Raw genomic sequence first — 16,692 nt, 5'->3', positions numbered from 1 at the left:
CAGGGGGCCGGCCCTGGCCCACAGGTCCCGCGCAGCACCGCACTCCCAGAGCAGATGGTAGACGGTCTCCGGGGATTTGCACCCGGACCGCGGGCAGATGGGATTTTTGGCCATGCCTCTGGAGTGCATAACCGCCCTGACCGGGAGGATCTCATGAGCCACCATCCATGACAAGTCCTTGTGTCCATTCTGGAGAGCGGGGTGAGCAGCATTCTTCCAGACCAATTTTGCCTCACTTAGAGTGAGGTTTGGAATTGGACTCACCGGTTCCCGGTCCTGCACAAAGGAGACAAGAGATTTGTGGTTGGTTAAAATAGTGACGTCTTGTTGTTCTAAAAAATGTTTCTTTAAAAACTTTTTTATAAAACTGTACTCTGTGGGTAGATTAAAAGATACAGGACTACTCAAATCAATTGGTAAAATCTTCAATGCTCTTAGGTAAGACCCCATCCAAAACCGTGCCATGGCTGCTGTCTTATTTTCTTTGGATGGGGTCGTGGCATATCTTAAATGTAGGGCGGTGAAGCGGCTGCCTAAAAACAGGTGGGGGTCTGGGAGCCCTTTTCCACCATTTTCTGGTCTCCTCTTGACCACGTCCCTCTTCAACCTCTCCCACTTGGACCCCCACAGGAAATAAAACACCGCCCTTTCTAATTTCTTTAGGAATTTCCTAGGTGGGATAAAAACAGAACAAACAAGTGACATTAGAGGTAAAATGATGGCTTTAAAAATTAAAACTTTGCCCTCCAAAGTCATCTGTCGTAGTCCCCAAAACCCCAGTCTTTTCCTAACTTTCCCTAATAAGTCAGTCCAGTTTTCCCGTCCACCCCCTTCCTTGTCAAATTTAACTCCTAAAATCTTAAAATCTGTCTCCTTAAAATCTACATTAAGTCCGCCTGTGTCTCTGTCGTCCCACGGTCCAAAGAGCAGGGCCTCGGACTTGCTTCTGTTGAGTTTTGCGCCCGAGGCCCGACCGTACCAGTCCGTCAAGTCCATAGCTCTTTGTATTGATAAAACGTCCGTGGCTAAAAGAGTTACGTCGTCCATGTAGAGCACACATGTCGCTGTCAGTCCACTGGTCCCTGGAATGTCTATTCCTTTTATCCGTGTATCCCTTCTCAAGATCTGTGCCAGTGGCTCAATACAAGCCACATACAAAAGGGGGGATAAAGGACACCCCTGACGGACACCGCTGCGAATATTTACCGCTTTAGAGAGATGACCATTTACAAGGATTTTGCTGACTAAGCCCTCGTACAGCAGTCCCACCCAAGCTATGAACCTCTTCGGAAAACCCATTTTTTGCAGTACCTGAAACAGGTACTGGTGCGAGACTCGGTCAAAAGCTTTCTCAAAATCTAAATTTAGGACTACTAGCCGGATGTTTCTGTCTCTCGCAAAACAGATGGCATCTCTAATCAGAACCAGGCTGTCTGTTATCCTTCTTCCGGGCACAGCACAAGCTTGATCCGGGTGGATTACGTCCTCTAAAACTGTCGACATACGTGTGGCTAAAATCTTACTAAAAAGTTTACAATCAAAATTTAAAAGAGTGATTGGTCTCCAGTTTTTTAAGTCAGTCCGGTCTCCTGTTTTGTAAAGTAAAGAAACTATCCCTGTTCTAAAACTGTCTGGAAGTTTGTCAACCGTCTCAAAGTCTTTAAAAACAGTCAATAGTTCATGAGCTAAAATATCCCAAAAGGTTAGATAAAATTCCAGGGGGAGTCCATCTACTCCTGGGGACTTCCCCCTTTTAAAACTTTTGAGGGATTTGTGCATTTCTAAAATGGTAAAATCTTGGGTTAAAAGCTCATTTTCACTGTTGACTTTACTGACTATGAATTCTAAAACTTCCTTTACAGTATCACTGTTTACATATTTTGTACTATATAATTCTCTGTAAAAATCTTCAACCCCTTTTAAAATTTCCTTTGTCGTTTTTGCTTCCCTCCCTTCTACTTTTACATTGACTATATTCCTTCTTTGTGTCATTATCTTTTTAAAAAAGTACCTAGTACATTTTTCACCTTCTTCTATTTCTCTTTCTTTACTTCTTAAAATGACCCCTTTGCTCTGAAGACTGGATAAAACTGACATTTCTCTTTTAACCTCTTGTATTTCATCATTAAAATCAAAACCATTGTTAAAAAGGGTAAAATATCTCTGTAGTCTTTTTTGCAGCCCCATCATGTGTCTCCTTTCCTTATCTTTCTTTTCTTTTCCTACTTTCCTAAAAAACTGTCTCGTCCTGTCTTTTACCATCTCCCACCAATGTGCATGTGTCTCATAAAAGTCTCGGAGGGTCTGCCATTGGCTGAACTGCTCCCTATATTCCTTTACTACGTCCTCATCTTCTAAGAGGGAGCAGTTCAGCTTCCACAGCCCTCCCCCTACCGTCACACCCGTGGGTAGTGAAAGGGTGCAGGATAGCATTAGGTGGTCAGAAAAGAAGAGGGGAGTCAATGTAGCATCGGTTGGCGGGCAGTCTCTTGTAAAAATATAGTCGATTCGAGAGGCTTTGGCGCCATCACTACTGAACCAAGTGTAGCCCTCCTCTCTTTGATGCATGTTTTTAAAACAGTCGACTAAATTAAAATCTCTAACTAAACCCTGTAATAAAACCGATGTCTTATCAATTTTAAAATCTTCTCCAACCCTCTTTCTGTCTTTTTTTGATAACACACAATTAAAATCCCCTGCCACCACTACCGGAACTCTTCCTAACATGTGGGGCTGCAAGTCTTCTAAAAGCTCATACCTATCATTTTTTCCGGTAAAACCATACACATTAAGAACATTAAAATCTCTACCTAAAAAATTTAGATTTGCTAAAAGCGCTCGCCCTTCCCTCACCACCGTGCTGCCCTTCACCAAGATATTTGGGTTTTTAATTAAAATGGCAACACCGTCGTTCTTGTTAAGGTTTGAGCCGCTCCATATGGAGGGACCAGGGGGCCATAGCTCCTCCATTTTTGTGTACCTGTTTAAAAAGGGTAGAGCACACTCCTGTAATAAAAACAAATCTGATTTACAAGTATTTAAAAAGGATAAAATGCTCTGTGCTCGTATGGTGGCTCTCACGCTTCTCACATTTATGGTTGAAATGGTGAGGGCCATGAGCAGTGTTATTAAAAAGGTATGAGACATTTAAAACAATGATAAAAAGACTACAATAAAACCATTAAAAACCTATTATGTTATATCTTGTTTCACCTGCTTTTCCTTTCTCCCTTGAGGACTAGGGTCGGGAAAGCAAGTGCTCACCACCTCAGGAGCTACAGAGGAATCCTCTTGCATCTCCTTTGGTGATGATGTTCTTAGCTTTATGTGCAAAAAAGATACCTCATTTGGGGATTCTAGGGGCCATATATGTTCCAGATCTTCCAAAACGGAACTATCTGGACTATGTGCTGCCCTAGCTTTCTTCTCCTCTATATCAGATAGAGGAGATCCCGCAGGTCTTTTTTGCACCTGAGCATTTGGGAGTGAAAAGTTAATTTCACTCCCACTGGATTCCACCGCTAGGTCTGAAACCGTTTCTAGGGAGGAAACTGTTGATTCCTCTCTTTCCTCTTCTTCCATTTCTTTCACATGTTCTATTGTTTCCTCCCTTTCCTCTTCTTCCATTTCTTTGTCAGGTTCTGTTGGAGAACATGACTCCGCCCCTGTGGCCGCCCCACTTGCTTGTTCCTGACCACTCCCTGAGGCTGGCTGGGAAATTGAAATTCCCGCCAAAACCTCAGGGACCACCTCCTCTCTTTGTTCTTTTGATTGTTCTGGTTGTGGGGCGGCCATTTTGTTGCCTTTGAGTTTGTTGGCAAAACTTTTTGGGCAATCTCTGTAGAGATGGTTTGATTCTCCACATAGGTTGCACCGCCTGCCATTGGTACAATCATCAAAAATGTGCCCAATTTCTTTACACTTCCCACACACTAACTCTTGGCATGCATCGGCTAGATGCCCAACTCTTCCACATTTCCTACACAACTTAGGCATCCCTTGGTAGTGTATGTAGCCTCTGTTTTCTCCCAGCACAATCATGGAAGGCAGATGTTTCAGGCCTTGATAGCCCCCAGCCTCTTCCCATTGTTTAATGGGAATCCGCCAGGAGCAATTCCAAATGCCGTCCTCATCTAGCACTTTGATAGGCTGGCTTCTAACAGTGCAAAATCTACCCAACCAGACACAAATATCATCCCCTGTCACTGTTTCGTTAAACATTCTGACAATCACAGTTTTAAGTGTGTTATCTGAAAGTTTTTCCACAGTGAACATGGAGAACTGGGCCTTAACAGAGTCAAACCTTTGCCAAAAGTCATTCAGCAGGGAAGCAGTTTTAAAACTCAAATCAAAACCCTTGTTCAGGGGCAGAGTCATCAAACAGTTTAAATCCTCAGGTCTAAAATTGAGGGTTTTCTGGATCAGCTTCCTGGAGAAGTCTAGACGAGACAACCCCAGGAGCTTACCATCCACCTCTCTAAATAAAAAGCGTACGCTGTGGTGCCTCCGCATGCCAGCACGAGCAGCCGACATGGTGGAGGCACCAACAGCCTAAAAACTGTAAAATAACAATAAATACAATAAATAGATAAAATAATAAAAGTCTTACCTTAAAACTTGTTGAACCGTAAAAAAGCAGGATCACTCTACCTCTCAGAAGTTGTGCGGCTCGGGACACAAAAGGATCTCGAGCCAGGAAACCTCAGAGAGGCGATCGCAGTCTCAACCGTTCGACCAGATACTTGATCTTAGCCAAAAGGCCGAGAAGCGATGACACAATGACGCAGCGGCAGGGGAGCCGGCAAAGGCGACGCCCATCTGGGAAGCGGTGAGGGGGGGGAGGGTTGGCAAAGGCCGTACGTCGTAGAGACCTGAAACTTTGAGGGATGGTACTAGCCACTCGCTCTACAACATCACCAAGGCTGGCCCCCCGATGGGCCCGGCGGTGGCGCTACAGCCACCGAAAGTACGAAATGGCTCGTAGCTCCCAAACCGCACGCCGCAGAACCAAGTGTCTTATATCATCGGAATCCTTGGCTCGAGCCGAGCGAGACGCATGCCTCGGATTCGAAGGTTGCGCTGGCGAAATTTTCGGGTATTTGGGATTTTGTGAAAAACCTACTTTTGCACACTAGTCCTAGGTCTTTTGCCCGATCTGGCCCAAACCAGTGCAGAAAGATTCTCTGGAGTCTGACTGTCCGTCCAGATCGGAAAAAAAGTGGGAATTTCGATTCAGCTTGGCGGCGGCAGGCCGAAACCTACGGGCTGGGCGAGGCGGGGTCTGCTAGAACGGCTATAGCTCTTGGACGGAACGAGACAATTTCACCCAAGCCGGTACACCCGTGCACGGGCTCAGTCTGGGGTCAGGCGAGAAAGGACGCGGTGAATGGCCACCTAGTGGCGCTTTAAAATGAAAAAGCAACAACATGAGAGCGGCTATAGGCGAACGTATGTCGCGTGCTTTTTCACAGCACGCGCACGAGACAGTCGTACCATACGACAGAAAACCTCCATCCGAACAACTTTGCCTTTGGGACCACTGCTGTCAATCAACTCGTCCGTTGAATATCAAAGTTTGTGGGAAAAACCACATTCGGCAAACCGGTCGCAGGTTTCGACAACCTCGATGAAAACAGACGCAGTTCAGTTCTCTGAACTCTCCGGGTCACTGGCTGACACAGCAGAAAGAGACAGAAACATAACAAAACTGGTGCAACTTCACCCTTTGGGGCAGTGGGCGGCGCCACAAGCGTCAAGAACCGCACGCTTTTTCCCTCCACGCTATCTGCTTTTAACCAGTGTGTACAGGGGAGAGCGCGAACGCAGTCCCCCACTACCATAAATTATGCAGTCGAGATTCCCACATTTGGGGAATTCGCAGGGGTCAGCACAACCGGAGTGCAATGGCCGAGCCTCGCCCTGGGTGAACCACCTTCCTGATCATGGTGTCTCCCCTGCCAGGTAAGTATGAGTTGCCTGGCCTCCAGGCAGAGGCGCCCTATCCCCCTTCGCCATCCTCAAACACGGTGACCTTCCCCTCCCCCAAGAAAAGGAAGGACGGGGCACCTTCCATTGCTTGACTGCTGCGTGCGTGCGTGACCTTGATTTGAATCAGGTGTCCCTAATCCATCCAACACAAACCCCCGATTCGACTCATCAGCTCGTTGGTAAAGACTCTCAAATAAGAGGGACATCAAAAAACGTGCTGTGACGGTGATGAGTCAGCCGGCCGGCAACCGACGCTTTTGTTCTTCTTTTTTCCCTATGCTCATATGACCGCAGCTTGCTGCTTCCTCTGTGGCACGGTCATCGTCAACGGTCACCTCATCGTCATTCTGTATGCGCTTCCTGCGTATTTCTGTATTCTCTGACAAAAGTCCAGTGGTGTTGTTGGTTCTTCTATTAGTCACAACAATTCGCAGTCCCCAAAAAGGGGAAGCACACCGTTCCTGGAGGCACTGCAATACCAGGTCGATGCGTGGAGTGGACGGAGCAAGCCCCGGTTCCGGCTCCATGTGCCAAAAATCAATTTAATATGCAGTCCCCGGATAGGGGACGTATCAGATATTAAACTGATAAGAACAGATACTACACTTGATCTTAGCCAAAAGGCCGAGAAGCGATGACACAATGACGCAGCGGCAGGGGAGCCGGCAAAGGCGACGCCCATCTGGGAAGCGGTGAGGGGGGGGAGGGTTGGCAAAGGCCGTACGTCGTAGAGACCTGAAACTTTGAGGGATGGCACTAGCCACTCGCTCTACAACATCACCAAGGCTGGCCCCCCGATGGGCCCGGCGGTGGCGCTACAGCCACCGAAAGTACGAAATGGCTCGTAGCTCCCAAACCGCACGCCGCAGAACCAAGTGTCTTATATCATCGGAATCCTTGGCTCGAGCCGAGCGAGACGCATGCCTCGGATTCGAAGGTTGCGCTGGCGAAATTTTCGGGTATTTGGGATTTTGTGAAAAACCTACTTTTGCACACTAGTCCTAGGTCTTTTGCCCGATCTGGCCCAAACCAGTGCAGAAAGATTCTCTGGAGTCTGACTGTCCGTCCAGATCGGAAAAAAAGTGGGAATTTCGATTCAGCTTGGCGGCGGCAGGCCGAAACCTACGGGCTGGGCGAGGCGGGGTCTGCTAGAACGGCTATAGCTCTTGGACGGAACGAGACAATTTCACCCAAGCCGGTACACCCGTGCACGGGCTCAGTCTGGGGTCAGGCGAGAAAGGACGCGGTGAATGGCCACCTAGTGGCGCTTTAAAATGAAAAAGCAACAACATGAGAGCGGCTATAGGCGAACGTATGTCGCGTGCTTTTTCACAGCACGCGCACGAGACAGTCGTACCATACGACAGAAAACCTCCATCCGAACAACTTTGCCTTTGGGACCACTGCTGTCAATCAACTCGTCCGTTGAATATCAAAGTTTGTGGGAAAAACCACATTCGGCAAACCGGTCGCAGGTTTCGACAACCTCGATGAAAACAGACGCAGTTCAGTTCTCTGAACTCTCCGGGTCACTGGCTGACACAGCAGAAAGAGACAGAAACATAACAAAACTGGTGCAACTTCACCCTTTGGGGCAGTGGGCGGCACCACAAGCGTCAAGAACCGCACGCTTTTTCCCTCCACGCTATCTGCTTTTAACCAGTGTGTACAGGGGAGAGCGCGAACGCAGTCCCCCACTACCATAAATTATGCAGTCGAGATTCCCACATTTGGGGAATTCGCAGGGGTCAGCACAACCGGAGTGCAATGGCCGAGCCTCGCCCTGGGTGAACCACCTTCCTGATCATGGTGTCTCCCCTGCCAGGTAAGTATGAGTTGCCTGGCCTCCAGGCAGAGGCGCCCTATCCCCCTTCGCCATCCTCAAACACGGTGACCTTCCCCTCCCCCAAGAAAAGGAAGGACGGGGCACCTTCCATTGCTTGACTGCTGCGTGCGTGCGTGCCTGACCTTGATTTGAATCAGGTGTCCCTAATCCATCCAACACAAACCCCCGATTCGACTCATCAGCTCGTTGGTAAAGACTCTCAAATAAGAGGGACATCAAAAAACGTGCTGTGACGGTGATGAGTCAGCCGGCCGGCAACCGACGCTTTTGTTCTTCTTTTTTCCCTATGCTCATATGACCGCAGCTTGCTGCTTTCTCTGTGGCACGGTCATCGTCAACGGTCACCTCATCGTCATTCTGTATGCGCTTCCTGCGTATTTCTGTATTCTCTGACAAAATTCCAGTGGTGTTGTTGGTTCTTCTATTAGTCACAACAATTCGCAGTCCCCAAAAAGGGGAAGCACACCGTTCCTGGAGGCACTGCAATACCAGGTCGATGCGTGGAGTGGACGGAGCAAGCCCCGGGTCCGGCTCCATGTGCCACAAATCAATTTAATATGCAGCCCCCGGATAGGGGACGTATCAGATATTACACTGATAAGAACAGATACTACACTTGATCTTAGCCAAAAGGCCGAGAAGCGATGACACAATGACGCAGCGGCAGGGGAGCCGGCAAAGGCGACGCCCATCTGGGAAGCGGTGAGGGGGGGGAGGGTTGGCAAAGGCCGTACGTCGTAGAGACCTGAAACTTTGAGGGATGGCACTAGCCACTCGCTCTACAACATCACCAAGGCTGGCCCCCCGATGGGCCCGGCGGTGGCGCTACAGCCACCGAAAGTACGAAATGGCTCGTAGCTCCCAAACCGCACGCCGCAGAACCAAGTGTCTTATATCATCGGAATCCTTGGCTCGAGCCGAGCGAGACGCATGCCTCGGATTCGAAGGTTGCGCTGGCGAAATTTTCGGGTATTTGGGATTTTGTGAAAAACCTACTTTTGCACACTAGTCCTAGGTCTTTTGCCCGATCTGGCCCAAACCAGTGCAGAAAGATTCTCTGGAGTCTGACTGTCCGTCCAGATCGGAAAAAAAGTGGGAATTTCGATTCAGCTTGGCGGCGGCAGGCCGAAACCTACGGGCTGGGCGAGGCGGGGTCTGCTAGAACGGCTATAGCTCTTGGACGGAACGAGACAATTTCACCCAAGCCGGTACACCCGTGCACGGGCTCAGTCTGGGGTCAGGCGAGAAAGGACGCGGTGAATGGCCACCTAGTGGCGCTTTAAAATGAAAAAGCAACAACATGAGAGCGGCTATAGGCGAACGTATGTCGCGTGCTTTTTCACAGCACGCGCACGAGACAGTCGTACCATACGACAGAAAACCTCCATCCGAACAACTTTGCCTTTGGGACCACTGCTGTCAATCAACTCGTCCGTTGAATATCAAAGTTTGTGGGAAAAACCACATTCGGCAAACCGGTCGCAGGTTTCGACAACCTCGATGAAAACAGACGCAGTTCAGTTCTCTGAACTCTCCGGGTCACTGGCTGACACAGCAGAAAGAGACAGAAACATAACAAAACTGGTGCAACTTCACCCTTTGGGGCAGTGGGCGGCGCCACAAGCGTCAAGAACCGCACGCTTTTTCCCTCCACGCTATCTGCTTTTAACCAGTGTGTACAGGGGAGAGCGCGAACGCAGTCCCCCACTACCATAAATTATGCAGTCGAGATTCCCACATTTGGGGAATTCGCAGGGGTCAGCACAACCGGAGTGCAATGGCCGAGCCTCGCCCTGGGTGAACCACCTTCCTGATCATGGTGTCTCCCCTGCCAGGTAAGTATGAGTTGCCTGGCCTCCAGGCAGAGGCGCCCTATCCCCCTTCGCCATCCTCAAACACGGTGACCTTCCCCTCCCCCAAGAAAAGGAAGGACGGGGCACCTTCCATTGCTTGACTGCTGCGTGCGTGCGTGCCTGACCTTGATTTGAATCAGGTGTCCCTAATCCATCCAACACAAACCCCCGATTGGACTCATCAGCTCGTTGGTAAAGACTCTCAAATAAGAGGGACATCAAAAAACGTGCTGTGACGGTGATGAGTCAGCCGGCCGGCAACCGACGCTTTTGTTCTTCTTTTTTCCCTATGCTCATATGACCGCAGCTTGCTGCTTTCTCTGTGGCACAGTCATCGTCAACGGTCACCTCATCATCATTCTGTATGCGCTTCCTGCGTATTTCTGTATTCTCTGACAAAATTCCAGTGGTGTTGTTGGTTCTTCTATTAGTCACAACAATTCGCAGTCCCCAAAAAGGGGAAGCACACCGTTCCTGGAGGCACTGCAATACCAGGTCGATGCGTGGAGTGGACGGAGCAAGCCCCGGTTCCGGCTCCATGTGCCAAAAATCAATTTAATATGCAGTCCCCGGATAGGGGACGTATCAGATATTAAACTGATAAGAACAGATACTACACTTGATCTTAGCCAAAAGGCCGAGAAGCGATGACACAATGACGCAGCGGCAGGGGAGCCGGCAAAGGCGACGCCCATCTGGGAAGCGGTGAGGGGGGGGAGGGTTGGCAAAGGCCGTACGTCGTAGAGACCTGAAACTTTGAGGGATGGCACTAGCCACTCGCTCTACAACATCACCAAGGCTGGCCCCCCGATGGGCCCGGCGGTGGCGCTACAGCCACCGAAAGTACGAAATGGCTCGTAGCTCCCAAACCGCACGCCGCAGAACCAAGTGTCTTATATCATCGGAATCCTTGGCTCGAGCCGAGCGAGACGCATGCCTCGGATTCGAAGGTTGCGCTGGCGAAATTTTCGGGTATTTGGGATTTTGTGAAAAACCTACTTTTGCACACTAGTCCTAGGTCTTTTGCCCGATCTGGCCCAAACCAGTGCAGAAAGATTCTCTGGAGTCTGACTGTCCGTCCAGATCGGAAAAAAAGTGGGAATTTCGATTCAGCTTGGCGGCGGCAGGCCGAAACCTACGGGCTGGGCGAGGCGGGGTCTGCTAGAACGGCTATAGCTCTTGGACGGAACGAGACAATTTCACCCAAGCCGGTACACCCGTGCACGGGCTCAGTCTGGGGTCAGGCGAGAAAGGACGCGGTGAATGGCCACCTAGTGGCGCTTTAAAATGAAAAAGCAACAACATGAGAGCGGCTATAGGCGAACGTATGTCGCGTGCTTTTTCACAGCACGCGCACGAGACAGTCGTACCATACGACAGAAAACCTCCATCCGAACAACTTTGCCTTTGGGACCACTGCTGTCAATCAACTCGTCCGTTGAATATCAAAGTTTGTGGGAAAAACCACATTCGGCAAACCGGTCGCAGGTTTCGACAACCTCGATGAAAACAGACGCAGTTCAGTTCTCTGAACTCTCCGGGTCACTGGCTGACACAGCAGAAAGAGACAGAAACATAACAAAACTGGTGCAACTTCACCCTTTGGGGCAGTGGGCGGCGCCACAAGCGTCAAGAACCGCACGCTTTTTCCCTCCACGCTATCTGCTTTTAACCAGTGTGTACAGGGGAGAGCGCGAACGCAGTCCCCCACTACCATAAATTATGCAGTCGAGATTCCCACATTTGGGGAATTCGCAGGGGTCAGCACAACCGGAGTGCAATGGCCGAGCCTCGCCCTGGGTGAACCACCTTCCTGATCATGGTGTCTCCCCTGCCAGGTAAGTATGAGTTGCCTGGCCTCCAGGCAGAGGCGCCCTATCCCCCTTCGCCATCCTCAAACACGGTGACCTTCCCCTCCCCCAAGAAAAGGAAGGACGGGGCACCTTCCATTGCTTGACTGCTGCGTGCGTGCGTGCCTGACCTTGATTTGAATCAGGTGTCCCTAATCCATCCAACACAAACCCCCGATTGGACTCATCAGCTCGTTGGTAAAGACTCTCAAATAAGAGGGACATCAAAAAACGTGCTGTGACGGTGATGAGTCAGCCGGCCGGCAACCGACGCTTTTGTTCTTCTTTTTTCCCTATGCTCATATGACCGCAGCTTGCTGCTTTCTCTGTGGCACAGTCATCGTCAACGGTCACCTCATCATCATTCTGTATGCGCTTCCTGCGTATTTCTGTATTCTCTGACAAAATTCCAGTGGTGTTGTTGGTTCTTCTATTAGTCACAACAATTCGCAGTCCCCAAAAAGGGGAAGCACACCGTTCCTGGAGGCACTGCAATACCAGGTCGATGCGTGGAGTGGACGGAGCAAGCCCCGGTTCCGGCTCCATGTGCCAAAAATCAATTTAATATGCAGTCCCCGGATAGGGGACGTATCAGATATTAAACTGATAAGAACAGATACTACACTTGATCTTAGCCAAAAGGCCGAGAAGCGATGACACAATGACGCAGCGGCAGGGGAGCCGGCAAAGGCGACGCCCATCTGGGAAGCGGTGAGGGGGGGGAGGGTTGGCAAAGGCCGTACGTCGTAGAGACCTGAAACTTTGAGGGATGGTACTAGCCACTCGCTCTACAACATCACCAAGGCTGGCCCCCCGATGGGCCCGGCGGTGGCGCTACAGCCACCGAAAGTACGAAATGGCTCGTAGCTCCCAAACCGCACGCCGCAGAACCAAGTGTCTTATATCATCGGAATCCTTGGCTCGAGCCGAGCGAGACGCATGCCTCGGATTCGAAGGTTGCGCTGGCGAAATTTTCGGGTATTTGGGATTTTGTGAAAAACCTACTTTTGCACACTAGTCCTAGGTCTTTTGCCCGATCTGGCCCAAACCAGTGCAGAAAGATTCTCTGGAGTCTGACTGTCCGTCCAGATCGGAAAAAAAGTGGGAATTTCGATTCAGCTTGGCGGCGGCAGGCCGAAACATACGGGCTGGGCGAGGCGGGGTCTGCTAGAACGGCTATAGCTCTTGGACGGAACGAGACAATTTCACCCAAGCCGGTACACCCGTGCACGGGCTCAGTCTGGGGTCAGGCGAGAAAGGACGCGGTGAATGGCCACCTAGTGGCGCTTTAAAATGAAAAAGCAACAACATGAGAGCGGCTATAGGCGAACGTATGTCGCGTGCTTTTTCACAGCACGCGCACGAGACAGTCGTACCATACGACAGAAAACCTCCATCCGAACAACTTTGCCTTTGGGACCACTGCTGTCAATCAACTCGTCCGTTGAATATCAAAGTTTGTGGGAAAAACCACATTCGGCAAACCAGTCGCAGGTTTCGACAACCTCGATGAAAACAGACGCAGTTCAGTTCTCTGAACTCTCCGGGTCACTGGCTGACACAGCAGAAAGAGACAGAAACATAACAAAACTGGTGCAACTTCACCCTTTGGGGCAGTGGGCGGCACCACAAGCGTCAAGAACCGCACGCTTTTTCCCTCCACGCTATCTGCTTTTAACCAGTGTGTACAGGGGAGAGCGCGAACGCAGTCCCCCACTACCATAAATTATGCAGTCGAGATTCCCACATTTGGGGAATTCGCAGGGGTCAGCACAACCGGAGTGCAATGGCCGAGCCTCGCCCTGGGTGAACCACCTTCCTGATCATGGTGTCTCCCCTGCCAGGTAAGTATGAGTTGCCTGGCCTCCAGGCAGAGGCGCCCTATCCCCCTTCGCCATCCTCAAACACGGTGACCTTCCCCTCCCCCAAGAAAAGGAAGGACGGGGCACCTTCCATTGCTTGACTGCTGCGTGCGTGCGTGCCTGACCTTGATTTGAATCAGGTGTCCCTAATCCATCCAACACAAACCCCCGATTCGACTCATCAGCTCGTTGGTAAAGACTCTCAAATAAGAGGGACATCAAAAAACGTGCTGTGACGGTGATGAGTCAGCCGGCCGGCAACCGACGCTTTTGTTCTTCTTTTTTCCCTATGCTCATATGACCGCAGCTTGCTGCTTTCTCTGTGGCACAGTCATCGTCAACGGTCACCTCATCATCATTCTGTATGCGCTTCCTGCGTATTTCTGTATTCTCTGACAAAATTCCAGTGGTGTTGTTGGTTCTTCTATTAGTCACAACAATTCGCAGTCCCCAAAAAGGGGAAGCACACCGTTCCTGGAGGCACTGCAATACCAGGTCGATGCGTGGAGTGGACGGAGCAAGCCCCGGTTCCGGCTCCATGTGCCAAAAATCAATTTAATATGCAGTCCCCGGATAGGGGACGTATCAGATATTAAACTGATAAGAACAGATACTACACTTGATCTTAGCCAAAAGGCCGAGAAGCGATGACACAATGACGCAGCGGCAGGGGAGCCGGCAAAGGCGACGCCCATCTGGGAAGCGGTGAGGGGGGGGAGGGTTGGCAAAGGCCGTACGTCGTAGAGACCTGAAACTTTGAGGGATGGTACTAGCCACTCGCTCTACAACATCACCAAGGCTGGCCCCCCGATGGGCCCGGCGGTGGCGCTACAGCCACCGAAAGTACGAAATGGCTCGTAGCTCCCAAACCGCACGCCGCAGAACCAAGTGTCTTATATCATCGGAATCCTTGGCTCGAGCCGAGCGAGACGCATGCCTCGGATTCGAAGGTTGCGCTGGCGAAATTTTCGGGTATTTGGGATTTTGTGAAAAACCTACTTTTGCACACTAGTCCTAGGTCTTTTGCCCGATCTGGCCCAAACCAGTGCAGAAAGATTCTCTGGAGTCTGACTGTCCGTCCAGATCGGAAAAAAAGTGGGAATTTCGATTCAGCTTGGCGGCGGCAGGCCGAAACATACGGGCTGGGCGAGGCGGGGTCTGCTAGAACGGCTATAGCTCTTGGACGGAACGAGACAATTTCACCCAAGCCGGTACACCCGTGCACGGGCTCAGTCTGGGGTCAGGCGAGAAAGGACGCGGTGAATGGCCACCTAGTGGCGCTTTAAAATGAAAAAGCAACAACATGAGAGCGGCTATAGGCGAACGTATGTCGCGTGCTTTTTCACAGCACGCGCACGAGACAGTCGTACCATACGACAGAAAACCTCCATCCGAACAACTTTGCCTTTGGGACCACTGCTGTCAATCAACTCGTCCGTTGAATATCAAAGTTTGTGGGAAAAACCACATTCGGCAAACCGGTCGCAGGTTTCGACAACCTCGATGAAAACAGACGCAGTTCAGTTCTCTGAACTCTCCGGGTCACTGGCTGACACAGCAGAAAGAGACAGAAACATAACAAAACTGGTGCAACTTCACCCTTTGGGGCAGTGGGCGGCACCACAAGCGTCAAGAACCGCACGCTTTTTCCCTCCACGCTATCTGCTTTTAACCAGTGTGTACAGGGGAGAGCGCGAACGCAGTCCCCCACTACCATAAATTATGCAGTCGAGATTCCCACATTTGGGGAATTCGCAGGGGTCAGCACAACCGGAGTGCAATGGCCGAGCCTCGCCCTGGGTGAACCACCTTCCTGATCATGGTGTCTCCCCTGCCAGGTAAGTATGAGTTGCCTGGCCTCCAGGCAGAGGCGCCCTATCCCCCTTCGCCATCCTCAAACACGGTGACCTTCCCCTCCCCCAAGAAAAGGAAGGACGGGGCACCTTCCATTGCTTGACTGCTGCGTGCGTGCGTGCCTGACCTTGATTTGAATCAGGTGTCCCTAATCCATCCAACACAAACCCCCGATTCGACTCATCAGCTCGTTGGTAAAGACTCTCAAATAAGAGGGACATCAAAAAACGTGCTGTGACGGTGATGAGTCAGCCGGCCGGCAACCGACGCTTTTGTTCTTCTTTTTTCCCTATGCTCATATGACCGCAGCTTGCTGCTTTCTCTGTGGCACGGTCATCGTCAACGGTCACCTCATCGTCATTCTGTATGCGCTTCCTGCGTATTTCTGTATTCTCTGACAAAATTCCAGTGGTGTTGTTGGTTCTTCTATTAGTCACAACAATTCGCAGTCCCCAAAAAGGGGAAGCACACCGTTCCTGGAGGCACTGCAATACCAGGTCGATGCGTGGAGTGGACGGAGCAAGCCCCGGGTCCGGCTCCATGTGCCACAAATCAATTTAATATGCAGCCCCCGGATAGGGGACGTATCAGATATTACACTGATAAGAACAGATACTACACTTGATCTTAGCCAAAAGGCCGAGAAGCGATGACACAATGACGCAGCGGCAGGGGAGCCGGCAAAGGCGACGCCCATCTGGGAAGCGGTGAGGGGGGGGAGGGTTGGCAAAGGCCGTACGTCGTAGAGACCTGAAACTTTGAGGGATGGCACTAGCCACTCGCTCTACAACATCACCAAGGCTGGCCCCCCGATGGGCCCGGCGGTGGCGCTACAGCCACCGAAAGTACGAAATGGCTCGTAGCTCCCAAACCGCACGCCGCAGAACCAAGTGTCTTATATCATCGGAATCCTTGGCTCGAGCCGAGCGAGACGCATGCCTCGGATTCGAAGGTTGCGCTGGCGAAATTTTCGGGTATTTGGGATTTTGTGAAAAACCTACTTTTGCACACTAGTCCTAGGTCTTTTGCCCGATCTGGCCCAAACCAGTGCAGAAAGATTCTCTGGAGTCTGACTGTCCGTCCAGATCGGAAAAAAAGTGGGAATTTCGATTCAGCTTGGCGGCGGCAGGCCGAAACCTACGGGCTGGGCGAGGCGGGGTCTGCTAGAACGGCTATAGCTCTTGGACGGAACGAGACAATTTCACCCAAGCCGGTACACCCGTGCACGGGCTCAGTCTGGGGTCAGGCGAGAAAGGACGCGGTGAATGGCCACCTAGTGGCGCTTTAAAATGAAAAAGCAACAACATGAGAGCGGCTATAGGCGAACGTATGTCGCGTGCTTTTTCACAGCACGCGCACGAGACAGTCGTACCATACGACAGAAAACCTCCATCCGAACAACTTTGCCTTTGGGACCACTGCTGTCAATCAACTCGTCC

At 50.8% G+C, this 16,692-nt stretch overlaps 12 non-coding genes across 12 annotated transcripts; all 12 read right to left on the bottom strand.

The window, feature by feature from the left end:
- Nucleotides 1-5,805: 5,805 nt before the first annotated feature.
- LOC137067262 (U1 spliceosomal RNA) lies at nucleotides 5,806-5,969 on the bottom strand. The gene has a single exon (XR_010903069.1). It is a non-coding gene; the product is annotated as a U1 spliceosomal RNA (small nuclear RNA).
- A 464-nt stretch (nucleotides 5,970-6,433) lies between these two features.
- Nucleotides 6,434-6,624, bottom strand: LOC137066748 (U2 spliceosomal RNA). Its single transcript, XR_010902639.1, has one exon. It is a non-coding gene; the product is annotated as a U2 spliceosomal RNA (small nuclear RNA).
- A 1,033-nt stretch (nucleotides 6,625-7,657) lies between these two features.
- Nucleotides 7,658-7,821, bottom strand: LOC137067260 (U1 spliceosomal RNA). Its single transcript, XR_010903067.1, has one exon. It is a non-coding gene; the product is annotated as a U1 spliceosomal RNA (small nuclear RNA).
- Nucleotides 7,822-8,289: 468 nt separating this feature from the next.
- Nucleotides 8,290-8,480, bottom strand: LOC137066865 (U2 spliceosomal RNA). The gene has a single exon (XR_010902746.1). It is a non-coding gene; the product is annotated as a U2 spliceosomal RNA (small nuclear RNA).
- A 1,033-nt stretch (nucleotides 8,481-9,513) lies between these two features.
- LOC137067259 (U1 spliceosomal RNA) lies at nucleotides 9,514-9,677 on the bottom strand. Its single transcript, XR_010903066.1, has one exon. It is a non-coding gene; the product is annotated as a U1 spliceosomal RNA (small nuclear RNA).
- A 468-nt stretch (nucleotides 9,678-10,145) lies between these two features.
- On the bottom strand, nucleotides 10,146-10,336 carry LOC137066746 (U2 spliceosomal RNA). Its single transcript, XR_010902638.1, has one exon. It is a non-coding gene; the product is annotated as a U2 spliceosomal RNA (small nuclear RNA).
- Nucleotides 10,337-11,369: 1,033 nt separating this feature from the next.
- On the bottom strand, nucleotides 11,370-11,533 carry LOC137067258 (U1 spliceosomal RNA). Its single transcript, XR_010903065.1, has one exon. It is a non-coding gene; the product is annotated as a U1 spliceosomal RNA (small nuclear RNA).
- Nucleotides 11,534-12,001: 468 nt separating this feature from the next.
- On the bottom strand, nucleotides 12,002-12,192 carry LOC137066745 (U2 spliceosomal RNA). Its single transcript, XR_010902637.1, has one exon. It is a non-coding gene; the product is annotated as a U2 spliceosomal RNA (small nuclear RNA).
- Nucleotides 12,193-13,225: 1,033 nt separating this feature from the next.
- Nucleotides 13,226-13,389, bottom strand: LOC137067257 (U1 spliceosomal RNA). Its single transcript, XR_010903064.1, has one exon. It is a non-coding gene; the product is annotated as a U1 spliceosomal RNA (small nuclear RNA).
- Nucleotides 13,390-13,857: 468 nt separating this feature from the next.
- On the bottom strand, nucleotides 13,858-14,048 carry LOC137066744 (U2 spliceosomal RNA). Its single transcript, XR_010902636.1, has one exon. It is a non-coding gene; the product is annotated as a U2 spliceosomal RNA (small nuclear RNA).
- Nucleotides 14,049-15,081: 1,033 nt separating this feature from the next.
- On the bottom strand, nucleotides 15,082-15,245 carry LOC137067256 (U1 spliceosomal RNA). Its single transcript, XR_010903063.1, has one exon. It is a non-coding gene; the product is annotated as a U1 spliceosomal RNA (small nuclear RNA).
- Nucleotides 15,246-15,713: 468 nt separating this feature from the next.
- Nucleotides 15,714-15,904, bottom strand: LOC137066864 (U2 spliceosomal RNA). Its single transcript, XR_010902745.1, has one exon. It is a non-coding gene; the product is annotated as a U2 spliceosomal RNA (small nuclear RNA).
- Between the last annotated feature and the right edge of the window lie 788 nt (nucleotides 15,905-16,692).

The sequence above is a fragment of the Pseudorasbora parva genome, unplaced genomic scaffold (assembly GCF_024679245.1).
Source record: "Pseudorasbora parva isolate DD20220531a unplaced genomic scaffold, ASM2467924v1 scaffold_33, whole genome shotgun sequence".
Classification (NCBI taxonomy): Eukaryota; Metazoa; Chordata; class Actinopteri; order Cypriniformes; family Gobionidae; genus Pseudorasbora; species Pseudorasbora parva.
The sequence above is the reverse complement of the archived record's forward strand: the minus strand, read 5'-3'. Positions and strand labels throughout refer to the sequence as shown.